The 18714-nt window shown below is 45.3% G+C and overlaps 1 protein-coding gene and 1 long non-coding RNA gene across 6 annotated transcripts in view; one reads left to right on the forward strand and one right to left on the reverse strand.

Annotated features, from left to right (window-relative positions):
• mad1l1 (mitotic arrest deficient 1 like 1) overlaps window positions 1-18714 on the reverse strand; it is a 1358866-nt gene that overhangs the window by 68713 nt on the left and 1271439 nt on the right. The gene's annotated exons all lie outside the window — the stretch shown is intronic.
• The window catches only part of LOC140393575 (uncharacterized), an 88305-nt gene that overhangs the window by 11216 nt on the left and 58375 nt on the right, over window positions 1-18714 (forward strand). Inside the window, exons 1-3 of one of the 2 annotated variants that reach the window (XR_011935673.1) lie at window positions 2607-3147; window positions 3287-3432; window positions 11166-11347. This is a non-coding gene — a long non-coding RNA (uncharacterized lncRNA). Of the gene's footprint in view, window positions 1-2606; window positions 3148-3286; window positions 3433-11165; window positions 11348-18714 lie in introns of those variants that run through there. The other variant, XR_011935674.1, reaches the window with a different exon arrangement.

Raw genomic sequence — 18714 nt, forward strand, 5'->3', positions numbered from 1 at the left:
AATTATGCAGACAAGGCCCGCCCACTCATTAAATCCACCATTTTTCCCCGGACAGCTGAGGCCCGCCAGGCATTCAACCACATCAAAACAGGTACTGCCAAAGCCACGATGCACGCAGTAGACGAGTCCATCCCGTCCCAGGTGGAGAGCGATGCATCTGACTTTGCTCTGGCCGCTACCCTCAACCAGGCGGGCAGGCCCGTGGCTTTCTTCTCCTGTACTCTCCAGGGCTCGGAAATTCGACAATCCTCTGTCGAAAAGGAAGCCCAAGCTGTGCGACATTGGAGGCATTACCTGGCCGGCAGGCGATTCACTCTCCTCACTGACCAACAGTCGGTTGCCTTCATGTTTAACAGTACGCAGCGGGCAGGATCAAGAATGACAAGATCCTAAGGTGGAGGATCGAACTCTCCACCTATAATTATGAAATCTTGAATCGACCTGGAAGCTCATTGAGCCCCCAGATGTCCGATCCCGCGGTACATGTGTCAGCGCACAAGTAGGCCGACTTCGGGCCCTCCACAATGACCTCTGTCACCCGGGGGTCACCCGTTCTTTTCATTTTATCAAGGCCCGCAACCTGCCTTGCTCCATCAAGGAGGTCAGGACCATGACCAGGGACTGCCAGGTCTGTGCGGAGTGCAAACCGCACTTCTATCGGCTGGATAGAGCACATCTGGTAAAGGCCTCCCGCCCCTTTGAGCGCCTCAGCACCGATTTCAAAGGACCCCTCCCCTCCACTGACCATAACGTGTACTTCCTCAACATCATTGATGAGTACTCAAGTTTCCCTTTCGCAATCCCATGCCCTGACATGACCTCTGCCACAGTCATCAAGGCCCTGCACGGCCTCTTCACCTTGTTCGAGTTCCCCACTTACATCCATAACGATCGGGGTTCCTCCTTCATGAGTGATGAGCTGCGTCAGTTCCTGCTTAGCAAGGGCATCGCCTCAAGCAGGACTACCAGCTACAACCCCCAGGGAAATGGACAGGTGGAGAGGGAGAATGCGACGTTCTGGAAGGCCGTCCTTCTTGCCCTACAGTCTAGAAATCTCCCTGCCTCCCGCTGGCAGGAGGTCCTTCCCGATGCACTCCACTCCATCCGGTCGCTCCTGTGTACCGCCACCAATGCGACACTCACGAGAGAATGTTTGTCTTCCCCAGGAAGTCCACCTCAGGGGTCTCACTCCCATCCTGGCTGACGGTTCCAGGACCCGTCCTCCTCCGGAAGCATGAGAGGAAGCACAAGTCGGATCCCCTGGTCGAAAGGGTCCTTCTCCTCCATGCTAACCCCCCATATGCCTACGTGGCACACCATGACGGGCGGGAGGACACAGTCTCCCTTCGGGACTTGGCACCCGCAGGTTCCCCAGCGACCATCACCGCTACCCCCGACTCTAAACTGTCTCCCTCCGTTGCTACTCATGACTCTACACCGTCTCCCTCCGTTGCTACTTATCCAGAAGACGACACGCTCCTGGATACGCAGGCCTCAACACTTCATCCGACACCAGTGTCCTCGCCACAGCCGGGACTGAGGCGATCACAGCGGAAGGTCAAAGCCCCCGACAGACTCGATCTCACCCCCGCTGGACTTTTTTAACAGGGGGTGAATGTGGTGAACCACTGTATTATATTGTACATACTGTTCTTACTTAGAGTACTTACTGTTCTTACTGTTTGTTACATGTCTGGGTTTGTCCCTGCTGGCTCCGCCCCTCAGGCTCAAGTATAAAGGTAACCTCCAGCCCTGCCAGCAGCTTTCTTTTAGCTGTTTAAAGCCACAGTTTACTCTTTCGACTTTCGTCTGTCGTCACTGATGGTACATCCTCAGCTGCGCATTCCCTGCTGAGGCTGTCGATCTAATCTATCTAATGCGAGTGCCATTTTATAGTGTGTTTCTCAGCGCTGCAAGCACCAGGAAACATGCAGCTAAACGCGCTTGCTATGGGGCTTTGTTCCCATTTAATTAAATCGCGCCCCATATGTCTAAGTTTTAAGTTGTGTTTTACATTACTTGTACTTATTACTAAGAATTTGCAAAATATTGTCTTTCGTTTTGTATTTCAGCAGTTAAAAATTCTGCAACCCAAATTAAATTTACTGCGCTACTGTTTGATCTTCACATTTCATAAACCCAATACATTATTGAAAGATTCAGTCATAAATTCTGATAAGACTATTTATTCTTCTCCTATCCAATGATGAGAACAGAAGAATCAATTCAATGAGCTATTACAGCAACATGGGTTTCTCTTCAACCCCTAGGCAACACGACAAGACAGATGCTGTATGTATAAAGTTAGAGTAGGGAGTGAAGGATTGCTCAAAGGATTGGTGTCTAATACTCAAGCATAAAATAAATATGTGGCAGCAGCCTAAAAACATAAATGATGTCATTACTATACAGATGACATGCTCCCAACTTAAATGAGAGATAGTGATTAGTTATGAGGTGTTGCCATGTTGATTGGTGGCACTGTGGTTGCTAAGCAATATTTACAGTTTAGTACAGCGTATTCTGAACCCTTTGGGCAAAGAGGATACAATTGCTGAAGCTGAAATATCTAACATTGCTGTTGATGCCAGTGCAAGGATGAGTAATAGAAAGCCTCGACCAGACTCGGTTTGTGCGCTGGACAATGCAGCCTGTGATTTAAGTATTTCTTATTCAATGCTGACTAAGTCTGTGTATCTTTCAAGGTGCTGGATATTGGGCTAATTTATTCAGCTTCACTCGTATCCCCAGGACTGCCTCAGTTAATACCTTGAAGAGAGTATAATTTAATAATCTGTCAAAGTGCTGGTATAAATGCCTATCTTTGCAACTCACTGACACTGTAAATATATTTTTTAATTGGCAGGTCAGGAATGAACTGAAGCAGGAGTGCCTCTGTCACTGGTGGTTAGCAATTGGACCGCATGCTGGCACTGATAACATTTATTTATATTCATGCTAATATTTAGGGAGCCAAAATGCCAAGAGAGCCAGAAATCTGAGGCAGCTCTATGACAAGTTATTAAAATATACGACCAACAGGACTGTATCAACTCATCAGCTCAGCTTTAATCCCAGTTGCAGGGAGTTTTAAAAGATGGACACAATCTTCTGGAGATATTGAAAGGCTCTTCACTCAAAGATGTGGTAAATCCTAAAGTACCTTCTATGTTAAAACAGTAGAGACTAAAAGGCAATTATGTTAAAAGAGGGCATTATTTAGCTGTTGGCTTTGTAACAAATTTGTGACATAATTGTAACTATAATCTGTTATTTTTCCTTTCAGTTTGAAGGCACAGAATTGTAGAAAAACAATGATAATTATATATGAACTCCTTGATGGCCTAGTAGTTAAAAGTGCCAGCAGCAAAAACAGATCTGCATTTATATAGCCTCGTTCACAACCTCAGGATGTCCCAAAGCACTTTGCAGGTAACAAAGAGCTATTTTTTAAAAAATGCAGTTAAGTTGCAAAATATTAGTATGTGTGGCGATATGCCTGTAAGCAATATGGTGCGACCTCCGACCTGCAGGTTGCGGTACAGATCCACCATGTGGTCTCAAGACAGTGGTCAAGTGACAAGGCACTCTGATAGAAGTGGGGGCACATCCAGTGATTGGCAGATGGTTGGTTATAAGACGTACAAGAGGACAGACGTGCCGAGGTGTAGTTCCAGAGGAGTACAAAGAAACTCCATGATAACTTGATCTGTAACAGATCGTTATCTTACCACGTATGATTTAATAAAGATCCTGGTTTGGACAAGTCACAAGTCGTTTGGTAGATTCCTTGCTAGACATCGAAATCCGAACACAACAGTATGCACGTATGAAAGAAAGAGACGAGAAAGAGAAAAAGAAAATTTACATTTATGCAGCATTTCCACATCCACTTGATGTCCCAAAATGCTCAAAACCAATTAAATACTTTTGAACTGAGACAGCTGTTGTAATACTAGGCAAGAACTGCACCACTCCTTTCCCAAGTCCCACCGCCCCCCCCATTCCTTTCCCGAGGCTGGAATCTTCCACCCCACTCCTTTCCCGAGGCTAGAATCATCCCCCTCACTTGTCTCCAAAATCCAGAATCCCACCGCTCCTTTCCCAAGGCTGGAGCCCCTCCCTGCCATTTTCTCAAGGCCCGGACCGCACCATTCCATTCCCAAGGCTCATTGAAACATAGAAGATAGGAGCAGGAGGAGGTAATTTGGCCCTTCGAGCCTGCTCTGCCATTCTTCACGATCATGGCTGATCGTCCAACACTAATAGCCTAATCCTGCTTACTCCCCATAACCCTTGATCCTAAGCACTTCAAGTGTCTCTTGAATGTATTCAATATCTTAGTCTCAACTACTTCTTTTGGTAATGAATTCCACAGGCTCACCACTCTTTGGGTGAAGAAATGTCTCTTCATCTCTGTCCTAAATGGTCTACCCCAAATCCTCAGACTGTGACCACTGGTCTGAACACACCCACCATTAGGATCGTCCCTGCACCCACCTATCTAGTCCTGTTAGAATTTTATAAGTCTCTATGAGATCCCCCTCATTCGTCTGATCTCCAGCAAAAACAATCCTTTTTTAAAAATATAAATTTAGAGTACTCAATTCATTTTTTTACAATTAAGGGCAATTTAGCATGTTCAATCCACCTACCTTGCACATCTTTAGGGTTGTGGGGGCGAAACCCACGCAAACACGGGGAGAATGTGCAAACTTAACACGGACAGTGACACAGAGCCGGGATCGAACCTGGGACCTCGGCGCCGTGAGACTGCAATGCTACCACTGCGCCACCGTGCTGCCCTCAGCGACAACAATCCTAACCTAGTTGATCTCTCCTCATACGTCAGTCCCGCCATTCCCGGAATCAGCATGGTAAACCTTTGCTGCACTCCCTCGAGAGCAAGAACATCCTTCCTCAGATAAGGAGACCAAAACTGCACACAATATTCTCGGTGTGGCCTCACCAAGGCCCTGTATAATTGCAACAACACATCCCTGCTCCTGCACTCGAAATCTCTCGCAATGAAAGCCAATATACCATTTACTTTCTTTACTGCCTATTGCACCTGCATGTTTACCTTCAGCGACTGGTGCACAGGTCTGGGAGGCTTCCAGCGTCCCGGATGGCTTCATCTGCAGAAAGTGCACCCAACTGGAGCTCCTCACAGACCGCATGGTTCGGTTGGAGCAGCAATTGGATGCACTTAGGAGCATGCAGGTGGCGGAAAGCGTCATAGATAGCAGTTATATAAATGTGGTCACACCCAAGGTGCAGGCAGAGAAATGGTTGACCACCAGAAAGGGCAGGCAGTCAGTGCAGGAATCCCCTGTGGTTGTCCCCCTCTCGAACAGGTATACCCCTTTGGATACTGTCGGGGGGGATAGCCTATCAGGGGAAAAAACCTGCAGCCAGAGCAGTGGCACCACGGCTGGCTCTGATGTTCAGAAGGGAGGGTCAAAGCGCAGAAGAGCAATAGTCATAGGGGACTCTATAGTCAGGTGCACAGATAGGCGCTTCTGTGGACGTGAAAGAGACTCCAGGATGGTATGTTGCCTCCCTGGTGCCAGGGTCCAGGATGTCTCCGAATGGGTAGAGGGCATCCTGAAGGGGGAGGGCAAACAGGCAGAGGTCATTGTACATATTGGTACTAACGACATAGGCAGGAAGGGGCATGAGGTCCTGCAGCAGGAGTTCAGGGAGCTAGGCGGAAAGTTAAAAGACAGGACCTCTAGGGTTGTAATCTCGGGATTACTCCCTGTGCCACGTGCCAGTGAGGCTAGAAATAGGAAGATAGAGCAGCTAAACACGTGGCTAAACAGCTGGTGTAGGAGGGAGGGTTTCCGTTATCTGGACCACTGGGAGCTTTTCCGGGGCAGGTGTGACCTATATAAGAAGGACGGGTTGCATCTAAACTGGAGAGGCATAAATATCCTGGCCGCGAGGTTTGCTAGTGTCACACGGGAGGGTTTAAACTAGTATGGCAGGGGGGTGGGCACGGGAGCAATAGGTCAGAAGGTGAGAGCATTGAGGGAGAACTAGGGAATAGGGACAGTGGGGCTCTGAGGCAGAGCAGACAGGGAGAAGTTGCTGAATACAGCGGGTCTGGTGGCCTATGTTTCAATGCAAGAAGTATTACGGGTAAGTCAGATGAACTTAGAGCTTGGATTAGTACTTGGAACTATGATGTTGTTGCCATTAGAGAGACCTGGTTGAGGGAAGGGCAGGATTGGCAGCTAAACGTTCCAGGATCTAGATGATTCAGGCGGGATAGAGGGGGATGTAAAAGGGGTGGCGGAGTTGCGTTACTGGTTAGGGAGGATATCACAGCTGTACTACGGGAGGACACCTCAGAGGGCAGTGAGGCTATATGGATAGAGATCAGGAATAAGGGTGCAGTCACAATGTTGGGGGTTTACTACAGGCCTCCCAACAGCCAGCGGGAGATAGAGGAGCAGATAGGTAGACAGATTTTGGAAAAGAGTAAAAACAACAGGGTTGTGGTGATGGGAGACTTCAACTTCCCCAATATTGACTGGGACTTAGACGGGGCAGAGTTTGTAAGGAGCATCCAGGAGGGCTTCTTAAAACAATATGTAGACAGTCCAACTAGGGAAGGGGCGGTACTGGACCTGGTATTGGGGAATGAGCCCGGCCAGGTGGTAGAAGTTTCAGTAGGGGAGCATTTCGGGAACAGTGACCACAATTCAGTAAATTTTAAAGTGCTGGTGGACAAGGATAAGAGTGGTCCTAGGGTGAATGTGCTAAATTGGGGGAAGGCTAATTATAACAATATTAGGCGGGAACTGAAGAACCTAGATTGGGGGCGGATGTTTGAGGGCAAATCAACACCTGACATGTGGGAGGCTTTCAAGTGTCAGCTAAAAGGAATTCAGGACCGGCATGTTCCTGTGAGGAAGAAGGATAAATACGGCAATTTTCGGGAACCTTGGATAACGAGAGTTATTGAAGGCCTCGTCAAAAAGAAAAAGGAGGCATTTGTCAGGGCTAAAAGGCTGGGAACAGACGAAGCCTGTGTGGAATATAAGGAAAGTAGGAAAGAACTTAAGCAAGGAGTCAGGAGGGCTAGAAGGGGTCACGAAAAGTCATTGGCAAATAGGGTTAAGGGAAATCCCAAGGCTTTTTACACGTACATAAAAAGCAAGAGGGTAGCCAGAGAAAGGGTTGGCCCACTGAAGGATAGGCAAGGGAATCTATGTGTGGAACCAGAAGAAATGGGTGAAGTACTAAATGAATACTTTGCATCAGTATTCACCAAAGAGAAGGAATTGGTAGATGTTAAGTCTGGAAAAGGGTGTGTAGATAGCCTGGGTCACATTGAGATCCAAAAAGACGAGGTGTTGGGCGTCTTGAAAAATATTAAGGTAGATAAGTCCCCAGGGCCTGATGGGATCTACCCCAGAATACTGAAGGAGGCTAGAGAGGAAATTGCTGAGGCCATGACAGAAATCTTTGGATCCTCACTGTCTTCAGGTGATGTCCCGGAGGACTGGAGAATAGCCAATGTTGTTCCTCTGTTTAAGAGGGGTAGCAAGGATAATCCAGGGAACTACAGGCCGGTGAGCCTTACGTCAGTGGTAGGGAAATTATTGGAGAGAATTCCCTCGAGACAGGATCTACTCCCATTTGGAAGCAAATGGACGTATTAGTGAGAGGCAGCATGGTTTTGTGAAGGGGAGGTCGTGTCTCACTAACTTGATAGAGTTTTTCGAGGAGGTCACTAAGATGATTGATGCAGGTAGGGCAGTGGATGTTGTCTATATGGACTTCAGTAAAGCCTTTGACAAGGTCCCTCATGGTAGACTAGTACAAAAGGTGAAGTCACACGGGATCAGGGGTGAGCTGGCAAGGTGGATACAGAACTGGCTAGGTCATAGAAGGCAGAGAGTAGCAATGGAAGGATGCTTTTCTAATTGGAGGGCTGTGACCAGTGGTGTTCCGCAGGGATCAGTGCTGGGACCTTTGCTGTTTGTAGTATATATAAATGATTTGGATGAAAATGTAACTGGTCTGATTAGTAAGTTTGCAGACGACACAAAGGTTAGTGGAATTGCGGATAGCGATGAGGACTGTCAGAGGATACAGCAGGATTTAGATTGTTTGGAGACTTGGGCGGAGAGATGGCAGATGGAGTTTAATCCGGACAAATGTGAGGTAATGCATTTTGGAAGGTCTAATGCAGGTAGGGAATATACAGTGAATGGTAGAATCCTCAAGAGTATTGAAAGTCAGAGAGATCTAGGTGTACAGGTCCACAGGTCACTGAAAGGGGCAACACAGGTGGAGAAGGTAGTCAAGAAGGCATACGGCATGCTTGCCTTCATTGGCCGTGGCATTGAGTATAAGAATTGGCAAGTCATGTTGCAGCTGTATAGAACCTTAGTTAGGCCACACTTGGAGTATAGTGTTCAATCCTGGTCGCCACATTACCAGAAGGATGTGGAGGCTTTAGAGAGGGTGCAGAAGAGATTTACCAGAATGTTGCCTGGTATGGAGGGCATTAGCTATGAGGAGCAGTTGAATAAACTCGGTTTGTTCTCACTGGAACGACGGAGGTTGAGGGGCGACCTGATAGAGGTCTACAAAATTATGAGGGGCATAGACAGAGTGGATAGTCAGAGGCTTTTCCCCAGGGTAGAGGGGTCAATTACTAGGGGGCATGGGTTTAAGGTGAGAGGGGCAAGGTTTAGAGTAGATGTACGAGGCAAGTTTTTTACACAGAGGGTAGTGGGTGCCTGGAACCCGCTACCGGAGGAGGTGGTGGAAGCAGGGACGATAGTGACATTTAAGGGGCATCTTGACAAATACATGAATAGGATGGGAATAGAGGGCTACGGACCCAGGAAGTGGAGAAGATTGTAGTTTAGTCGGGCAGCATGGTCAGCACGGGCTTGGAGGGCCGAAGGGCCTGTTTCTGTGCTGTACATTTCTTTGTTCTTTTACACCCAGGTCCCAATTTGCAGCCATTCAGGTAGTAATTTTCCTTTTTGTTTTTGCTTCCAAAATGAATAACCTCACATTTATCCAAATTATACTACATCTGCCATCGATTTGCCCACTCACCCAACCTGTTCAGATCATGCTGAAGGATCTCTGCATCCTCGTCACAGTTAAATGTTACATTTTGTTCCCTCGTTCAAATCATTAATATATATTGAGAATGGCTGAGGTCCCAACACCGATCCTTGTGGCACCCACTCGTTACTGCCTGCCAATTTGAAAAGGACCCGTTAATTCCTACTCTTTGTTTCCTTTCTGCCAACCAGTTTTCTATCCATCTCAGTACACTTCCCCCAATCCCATGCGCTTTAATCTTGCACGATAATCTCTTATGCGGGACTTTGTCAAACGCTTTCTGAAAGTTCATATATACCACATCGACTGGCTCCCCTTTGTCAACTCTACTAGTTACATCTTCAAAGAATTCCAATAGATTTGTCAAGCATGATTTCCTCTTCACAAATCCATGCTGACTCTGTTTGTGATGCACCATCAATACACAGGAGGCAAGTTGTAGAAAACAAAGTAATGTTTTTAATACTCTAAGATGTAGCCTGTCTGCTGCTGAACCCAGACTGGAGACAGGGCTACAGATCAGTCAACTATATACAACACCCAGTGGGGCGGAGCCACGGAAGAACAACAATATATAACACAGAGAGTAACAATGGAACAAACAGTAACAGAGAATATATACAGTGCTGTAAGTAACAGTGGAACAACAGTGGAACTGCAATAACAGTGGTTCACCACAGTCTGATCCTGTCACTGTTTTCTAAATGCTCCGCTATAAAGTCCTTGATAATGGATTTGAGAATTTTCCCCACGACTGACATTAGGCTCACTGGTCTACAATTTCCTGTTTTCTGTTGAACCGCAGCGCTCCATTCCTGAGGCCCAAACCACACCGCTCCTTTCCTGAGACCGCACTGTCACCTGTAGGCCATGTGCAGTCTTTCCTTGTTGCCGCTACCCAGCTTCTGGCTGATTACTCTCCTGCTGGCTCCTGCTTCACCCCAGCCTCGCTGTTTGCTCTTCTGCCCAGCAACAGCGAGATGGAATAAATCAAATGGGCCAATCAATGCAAGGCCTCTTGGAGCACTAGATGCTGATAGATTTCTTAATTCTTTTAAAATTTTGCATGTTCCAACCAACGTTTATCGGTCATGTGGCAGCTGCCAACTTTGAGGACCCCCTGGAGACCCTGCACAGACTGCTTGGTGACCGTGGACCACAATTTGGGCATCCTGTTTTAGAGAAAATTTAGTTGGAAAATAATGTCTCAAAATAGGCTAATTGCAAGCTCATTTTGATACATGCAAAGGATTGCTCCCTTTTGCAATTCACTGGTTGGGCATTGTCACCATAACCAGCTAACTTGGTTCTTTGGAGGCAAATAGTCCGTCAGTAAGCTAAACCTGCAGACACAGCAACTGGCAATAAGTCAAGGCACATGAAAACTCCAGTTCCAAAAAGGTTTCAGTTTGGAAAGATTAATGTGCATGTGATCCACTGTAATCCAAGCAATCAACCTCCCCGTATACATCAAACCAACCATCCACTCCATCAAACACTGATTGAATAGCAGTGGACTGTTCAGACACATCCACCCACCTATACCACTGAGAGACTGAAAAAACTTCCCACACATTCTTTGCTAACCACACTTAACCTGCAATACTACAGAAAAGTCTAGAGTTTCAAGATTGAGATTTTTTGGTAGGCATGTTTACATGGGAATACATAAAGCAATCAACTCAAAAAAAGACCTACACTTCATTTGGTTTATTGAGTTCAATCATCAAATACTCCATTCCTCATCAAAGGAGCTGTTATTCATATTGTATCCAGTTAAGTAAACAAATAATGCAAATAGTCTATGCAACTCTGGAGATTTTATCTGTCCTTATGTTATACTTGACTGGCACAGTTTTAACGGTCTGCACTGCTTAAAGAGGATGCATTCCTGCAAAGGTGAATTTTGCCTGCAATATGTGATGCTTGATATACCTGAACAAACCTCTTAACTGCCAGACCGCAAACCTGACCAAAGATCCCAATCTCAATTGCCCCAGCCCCACAATGATGATCGAATAGCATTGTGCCAGCTTTTAATTTTTTTTCGTTGGCCTTTAATCCAGGCCTAGGCAACACTTCAAGGCCTTCTGATGTTCGTCAACATGAAAACTTGTGTACTTCATAACGATATTATAAGAATATTAGAGATCAAGACAGCGAAGTGCAATCCAGTGAGTAAGCACAACCATTTTTGCCCATAATAAAGAGCCCATGAAATGCTACAACAGACAACTTTGACGTTAATGTAAGTGACTAATAGTTTTCATTTGCTAGCAGATTTCAGCAACCACTTGTTTTAAACATAGACAGTTAAAGTGGTGGGGGCTGTACAATGAGATGGTCAGTGTGGGTTCACACTACAACTCCCCGCTTGATGTGTGTTTTTTTTTTAAAGTTCAACTGTGCTGTATTCCCTCAGGTGGGGGGAGGGCAAGTGGGAGACAGATGAGGATAAAAACACAAGTGGAAGGTGAGGCAAAACTGGACTCTGGCAGTGAACTGTAAGATGGACACTTTCCTTGTCCATATTTTCAGGCAGGAGGGAGCGTGAGGCACAACCAAGAGAGACTGTTAAGTCAAAACAAATGTTGCAATTTATGCAAACTGTCTTTTGTGCTTTTCTTAGATATATTTTCAGCATCTTCTCTGGGTTAATGATCAATACTGTTTTTGTGAAAAGCCAATTTAAAGGTCAGTGGTCCAGATACTGTCTTCCCAAGAAGAGTATAGAGTTTACTTTATTGCAGTTGCATCGTGAAGAGGGAGGATAAATATGAAGAGTGATTTGAATGTAAAGAATCTATATACAGTTCTATCCTGTCGGATATATTTGAATGCTTCATTTATTTCTTCTGCTATGGAGAGATCTGGGGCGGGATTCTCCCTTTTGGGAGAATCACTCCGGACATTTTCCTTGAAAGTCTGGGGTTATTCTCCGTTTTCCAGGGGGCTAGTAGAGCCCTGGCGTGCGTCCCGTGGCTCTGGCTGCCGGCAGGGTCCTGCTGTGCAGACCGCGCAGCTGCATCACGACCGCAAGCGGGTCCGCGAATGCACGCGGCGGCCCACTTCGGCATGGGCGCCGCCGACATGGCGGAGCCACACAACAGGCCCACACGGAGGAAGGGAGGTCCCCCACAGATCGCGATGGCCCACCGATCGGTGGTCCCCGATCACGGGCCTGGCCACCGCTGAGGCCCCCCTTGAGTCAGATACCCCCTGCTCCCCACCAGGACCGCCACCGCAGCCGCGGGTCTGAGCTCCCGCTGGCTGGTACCAGATGTAAACCGCGCCGCTGGGTGTTTGGCCGGTCGACCGCGGAGAATCTCCGCAGGGGCCTGTTCCAACGGCCCACGACCAGCGCCGTGTCGACCGCGCGCGCCTGGCAGGTCTGGGGAAAATTGCGGAATGCCATCACGCCGGATTTGACAAACTGATTTGGTTACTTGTCTTTATATCTCCTTTTGCGGTTTGTCTCAAATTTTGTGTCATTACACTTCTGGGATGTTTTATTAAGGCACAACATAAATGCAAGTTGTTGTTGGTATTCATCTCTGTAGCTTTGTGACAGACCTGTTTGTCACACACAAACACTCAAGCTCAGACACTTGTGTTGCTGGAAGCTTCCAGCAAACAGTGACATCTGCATTTACATCAATTGTTAGTGATGGATGTATGTAAACAGCCTAGAAGCAGATGAGGAAGAAAGGCGAAAGTAATATGAAAATTCTGGAGCGGAGAAAACAGAGGAAGAAAAATTAGAAAACTTTTAATCAATCTTAGGGAACTGGAAACACCTGAATATTCTGAAAAGCAAATTCAGCATTGAAATTGTAAAAACATTTCTATTGATTGCTGACGCCCTGAATATCTTTTATACTGTAGATCTGAGTCTTTGCCGTACAAGTTGTACTGTCATCCAGGCTGACATGAAAGAGGCTCAGACAATGACTGTTGCTGAATCTCATTTCTATTACACTGCATGGGCGACAGCTCCAAAAGCAGGCTGTTGTCCACATTCATGCTATGGGAATGACAGCATTATTGTAATTCAGCAGAATTTAAATTACACACAATAACCTTTCACATAACATATTCCAGCACGCATGCCTGAATATATCTTGTCGTCTAAGATTAATGTTGAGAAATTTAATTACAATTTTAAGGATCGTTTCTATACTCAAGGAGCTTATCAAGGTATGGGGATGACTGTGTTGGATAATGGAACATTTCACCATATCACAACTACTGACAACACCAAGTACTCTCAAGTCAGATAAAATGCATGGCCCTCAATATATCACCTAAGTAACCTAGAGGACCTCAGCTCTAACCATGGAGCATATTGTTTCTGAAACAGTGCAGCTTTTTCCATTTCTCACCAGCACTAGCTTTTGAATCTTTTCTTTTACAGGTGCTGTATCAATCCTTTCACAATTATTAATTTAATTAATAGATCTCCATGCCCCCAGTCCTCCCTTTGCAACTGGCAGCTATCCTCTCACATTATTACAGAAAATTTCATTATAAACAAAATTAAATCCTGTTATTATCTCCCATTAAAAGTGTGCCTGCAGCTGGAATCTCACTCAAGAGCACTGATCATTGCAGCTGCTAGTGTGCTTGATGGCAGAGGTTTCTTAAGCTGGTAAAGATCCATTAGTTCAAGATTATTAACAATGTCTGAATCAGGATGCTGTTCCTTCAATTTACCAGGAAGGTCTGGGGTGCCAAGAGTATCTAAACAAAGGCACTCACATTTTACATTGGACAGGGAAGCATAATAAAAAAAGCAAAGAGTCACAGTCGAGATAATGGAATAGCTTTGCTTTAAAAATACTTTTAGCTAAAGTATAATTCGTGCCTCAGATAGTTGTGGTCCCACGCCAAAATACTCTGTTGTCCTGGTCAATATTTAGCTCTCAACCAAGATCGCTAAATTAGATCAGCTGGTCATTATAACATTGTTGTTTGTGAAATTTGCTGTGTGCAACTTTATTGCAATGTGAGAACATTTAAAAAATACTCAATTAGCTATAATGCACTTTGGGACACCTGGTGGTTGTGAAAGGCCCGACATAAATGCAAGCCTTTCTTTCATTATTTCTTTTGCTGGGTTTCTCACACTCCAACAAGTGACTACACTTCAAATTAATTGACTGTAAGGTGCTTTGGGCCTTCCTGAGGCTATGAATGGCGCAACAGAAATGCAAGTCTTTTCCTTTAACGAAAACATTCTCACTGAGAAATAAGCATCATCCAGAAGTCATTATCAACATAGCCCCAGAACTCAATAAGACAAAACCACCTCAAGAGAAAGCAAATTCTATAACTCCCCCAGCAAGAAACTAATTTAATACTTTGTTTTAAAACATTTGTGTTAACTTAACTGATCAGTACATTTTGGTTTAAACTCAGCCTAACAAGCTCCATTTATTTGTCTGTAATCAATGACTAATCCTCTAAAGAAATTTACACCACTAGTTCAAACCTTCCTTCAGAATAGATTTTAAGTGCTTGAACAGCCTCAACCATAACCACAGTCTCCCTTGACACTGGTTTTACTCTCGTCATCTTTAATTTCTAGTAATCATCAATAAGTTCCCAGCCTCAATGTTGGATTCACAAACGATGTTGCTTAACATCTCACATGTTCATTTTAAAAACTAAATAATCTTCAGATTGCTGAAAGGTTGAGGGGAAGCTCATCTGTCAAGTCTCAGTAAGTCACGCACTATTGACATTGAAACAAACATTAATGTTACAGTAATAAAACTTGACAGGGTAGTTATCGGGAGAATGATTCCACTTGTGGGGGGGGGGTACTAGAATTAGGGGACACAGTTTAAGAATAAGAGATCTCCCTTTTAAGACTGATCTGAGGAGAATCTTTTTCTCTCAGAGGGACATGAGTATGTAGAATTCAGTGCATCAGAGAGCGATGGAGTGAAATTTCTGATGGACAAGAGTCAGGGTTATGGGGGACAAGACAGGAAAGTGGAGTTGAAACCACAGTCAGATCAGCCAAGATCTTATCAAATGGAGCAACAGGCTCCAAGTGTCAAATGCCAATTTGCCTGCTCCTAAATCCAACATAATCCTATATTCCTACTGAAACACCAGGACGGTCATCAGTTCTGGAATGCTGATAATTTTTGTCCTTTAGAGCAAGCTCCCTTTGCTCAAGAATCACAACCAAAGTTCTACTTCTGAAAGTGTTGTTTAGAAATAGTTTGCATTAGGACCACCTTGAATTCATGATTATACATACGCAAAGCCCCTTTTAACACATCAGCCAAATTTCTACATATTACAATACAGTAACAGAAATAGGTTAAACATATGGAAAGCAAAATTCATTGATGGTATATTGTGCTCTCCCCTGTGGTGGGTTCGGATGCGGGGAGGGCATTTAATCAGTCTGGATGGTGGCAGGTGGGGGACATGGCCCACTTTCTGCTTCCACCCCAATTAAATTCCAGCCTTGCTGCTGATTGAAGCCCTTAAATAGGCAATTAAAGATCAATTAAGGGCCTCTTTTAGCTGCTGCTGTCATTGACCCAATGGCAGGCAGGCTGGTCACCAGGCAGGGAGCACAACATACAATTCTAACTGTGTTTCTTGTGCTCTCCCGGGGTTCTCGCACAAAGGTCCTCACAGTGTCTTATCATGGGACCTGATGACATTAGAGGAGCGGGAGGCCTACCGGGAGCCATCCCATAGTCCTTGTTGCCAAACCCTTCCACACCCCCTCTCCTGTGACCTCCATCCTGTACAAACCCCTCCCGGCATCTCTTACTTCTGGCCTAGTCTGCTCTGTGCAGCTGCAGAGGAAAGAGCAACAGGTCTTGGATTGGCAGGGCTTCCTGTCTCTATGGTTCTGATCCCATGAAAGGCTCGCTGTTGACTTCTCAACTGCATACTTTAATTGGCTTATAATATGGTAGGCTGCCTGAGGAGGAAGATAAGACCATTAGACATAGAAGCAGAGGTAGGCAGCTTGGCCCATTAAGTTTGCTCCGCCATTCAATGAGATCATATGATCCAATATAATCCTCCGCTCCACTTTCTCACCTTATCCCCATAACCCTTGATTCCTTTCCTGATTAAAAGTCTGGTGCAGATGGGTCTCTCACCGGGGGCTGGATTCTCCAAAAATGGGGCTATGTCCCCACGCCGGCGTAAAAAAAGTCAAAGAGCGATTCTCCTATCTGCAGGGAGCTGGAGGGCCATGGCGGATTCGGACCGCGGACCGACATCGACAATGTAGGCACCCCCCAGATGGCACGCGCCCATGGATCCGAGTCGCCCGATCGCTGCCCCGGCCGCCCATGAGACTTCACAATCTGGGATTTTCACCCTAATGTTCTTTGCCGCTCAATCTCTTTGTCACTCTTCAAATCCCACCTTTTTAATCAAGTAGTTTGGAACATAGGAACATACGAATTAGGAGCTCAAGTAGGCAATTCAGCCCTTTGAGCCTGCTCCGCCTTTCAATCAGATCATGGCTGATTGCTTCCTGATCTCAAATCCACCTCCCTACCTGTTCCCCAAATCCCTTTAACCTGTTTTTTTTTTTTTTTTAAATCAGAAATATATCTACCTCCCTCTTGAAACCATTTAATGACCTGGACTGCACCACATTTGGTCACTCCTCCTGGTAACTCCTTTGGTTTGAATCCCTTGTTTTTATGGTTACATATCAATGAAGCACACTGGTGTTTTTCTGTGATAAAGGCACAATATAAATGCAAGTTGTTATTGTACAGATGTGCTCTCCATTTTAAAATATTTGATTTCCCCATTCCAAATCTAATTCCACTTCCCCTAAAGGTGCTGACTTGTGCTGGGAAATTGTGCTGGGAAATCTTCGAATCCTCACCGAATTGGCGATTCTTCGAAGTCAGCTAAAAGATGTGTTGGTGAGCAGTTCAACTTTAGTGAGCATCCCAGTCAAGTTCAATCTTGTCTTTCACTGGCATTCAAACCAGTACACTTTCCAGAAAGGGTCATTGGACAGCAATCAGAATCATAGAATGATATAAGTCCAGACAGGTCATTCGGCCTATTTTGCATAGAGTCATAGAAGCCCACAGCACGAAAACAGGCCCTTCGGCCCAACCAGTCCATGCCACTCAGCCCTCAACACTCCAACAAATAGCCCCAATTGCCCGCATTTGGCCCATATCCCTTTATACACAGCTCTCCCATTGCATGTTCTGGAATTTTGGTTCCTATTTTCATGTTGCTTAGAAACACTCAGCCAATTACAGCACTCCAAGCACTGCCCAATATTAGATCAGATTATTCTTTTCCGATTAAGGGGCAATATAGTGTGGCTGCAGATCTTTGGGTTGTGGAGGTGAGACCCAAGCAGATACGGAGAGAATGTGCAAAAGTCCACATGGACAGTGACCGGGGCCAGGATTGAACACGGGTCCTTGGCGCCATGAGGCAGCAGTGCTAACCACTGCACCACCGAGCCTTCCTAGATCAGATTATCCAACAAAAAAGCTTCTGCCAAGTGTATTTTATGACCAACTTGTCTCTCTCGGTCTTCTTTCTCAGCGGGGCTGCTTTATCCCATGAAATATTCCATTTGAGGACAATAGAAGACAGTGCAGCTTGTGATTCAAACCTGGGCACTCTGTAAAAGGGAAGAACACTACTAAAACAAATGGATTTCTCTTTTCAACAGTGTATTTGAAATTTCAGAAATGAAAAGGTTAAACCAATACAGATCAACTTGTAGGAAAAGACTCCCATGTTTGGTGGATTAGAAAGAAAACAAAAGTAGCTGCAGAAATGTTGACAGGTAAAGAGGCAATACTGTGAAAACCAGTCATTACCCAAACCCCCCTCTTCATCCATTCTATTGTACATATTTCAAAGGCCTTGTTACAGCACTAATTGCTGCTTTCTGGAATGTTGCATTCAGTTTCATTTTGTTTATCTGAGGAAATCGTTGACAACAAATGCCTTAAAATCTTGGTTCAGCTACATCCATTTTAAAGAATTCCGCATTCTGGGATCAGATCCACAGGTTTCCAACTACAGTGATTGCAAAGGTTTGCATGGACATCAAGTTAGGTATGAATGAGATACCCCCAAGTCAAGTACCTTGACTGAAGTTAATGTAGGATCATAAGAGAAACAAATCCCTTAAGGAGAGGGTGGCAAAGAGTTGTGAGAAAAACAAAGCAAATCAGGACAAAGCCAATGAAAGACTATTGGAAATAGAGAGGGAACAAAGAGCAGCCATAAGAAAGAGAGTGGGATCTGAAAAAGCAGCCTTGGGAAAGATGTGGGGAACTGAGAGAGCAGCCATGGGAAATAGGGGGGTGTCATGCAAAGATCATGGGAAATAAGAAGGATTCTAAATATACATCATGGAAATTAAAATAGAGGCATTTTGTTGTCTGTGCTACATGATCATGTAAACATCTTTGTGCTTTACTCAGATGCAATTTGCAATGCCAGATCTGGGGACTCACTGATTTCAACACTAGCCCATGTCTACTTCCCACAGCACACATACTGACTGATACTTGCATTCACTACTTTTATTCTCAACTTCCTCTGTTAGTCCTCCAAATACCTCAGATGGTAGTGTCT

This window comes from Scyliorhinus torazame, chromosome 17, assembly GCF_047496885.1.
Source record: "Scyliorhinus torazame isolate Kashiwa2021f chromosome 17, sScyTor2.1, whole genome shotgun sequence".
Classification (NCBI taxonomy): domain Eukaryota; kingdom Metazoa; phylum Chordata; class Chondrichthyes; order Carcharhiniformes; family Scyliorhinidae; genus Scyliorhinus; species Scyliorhinus torazame.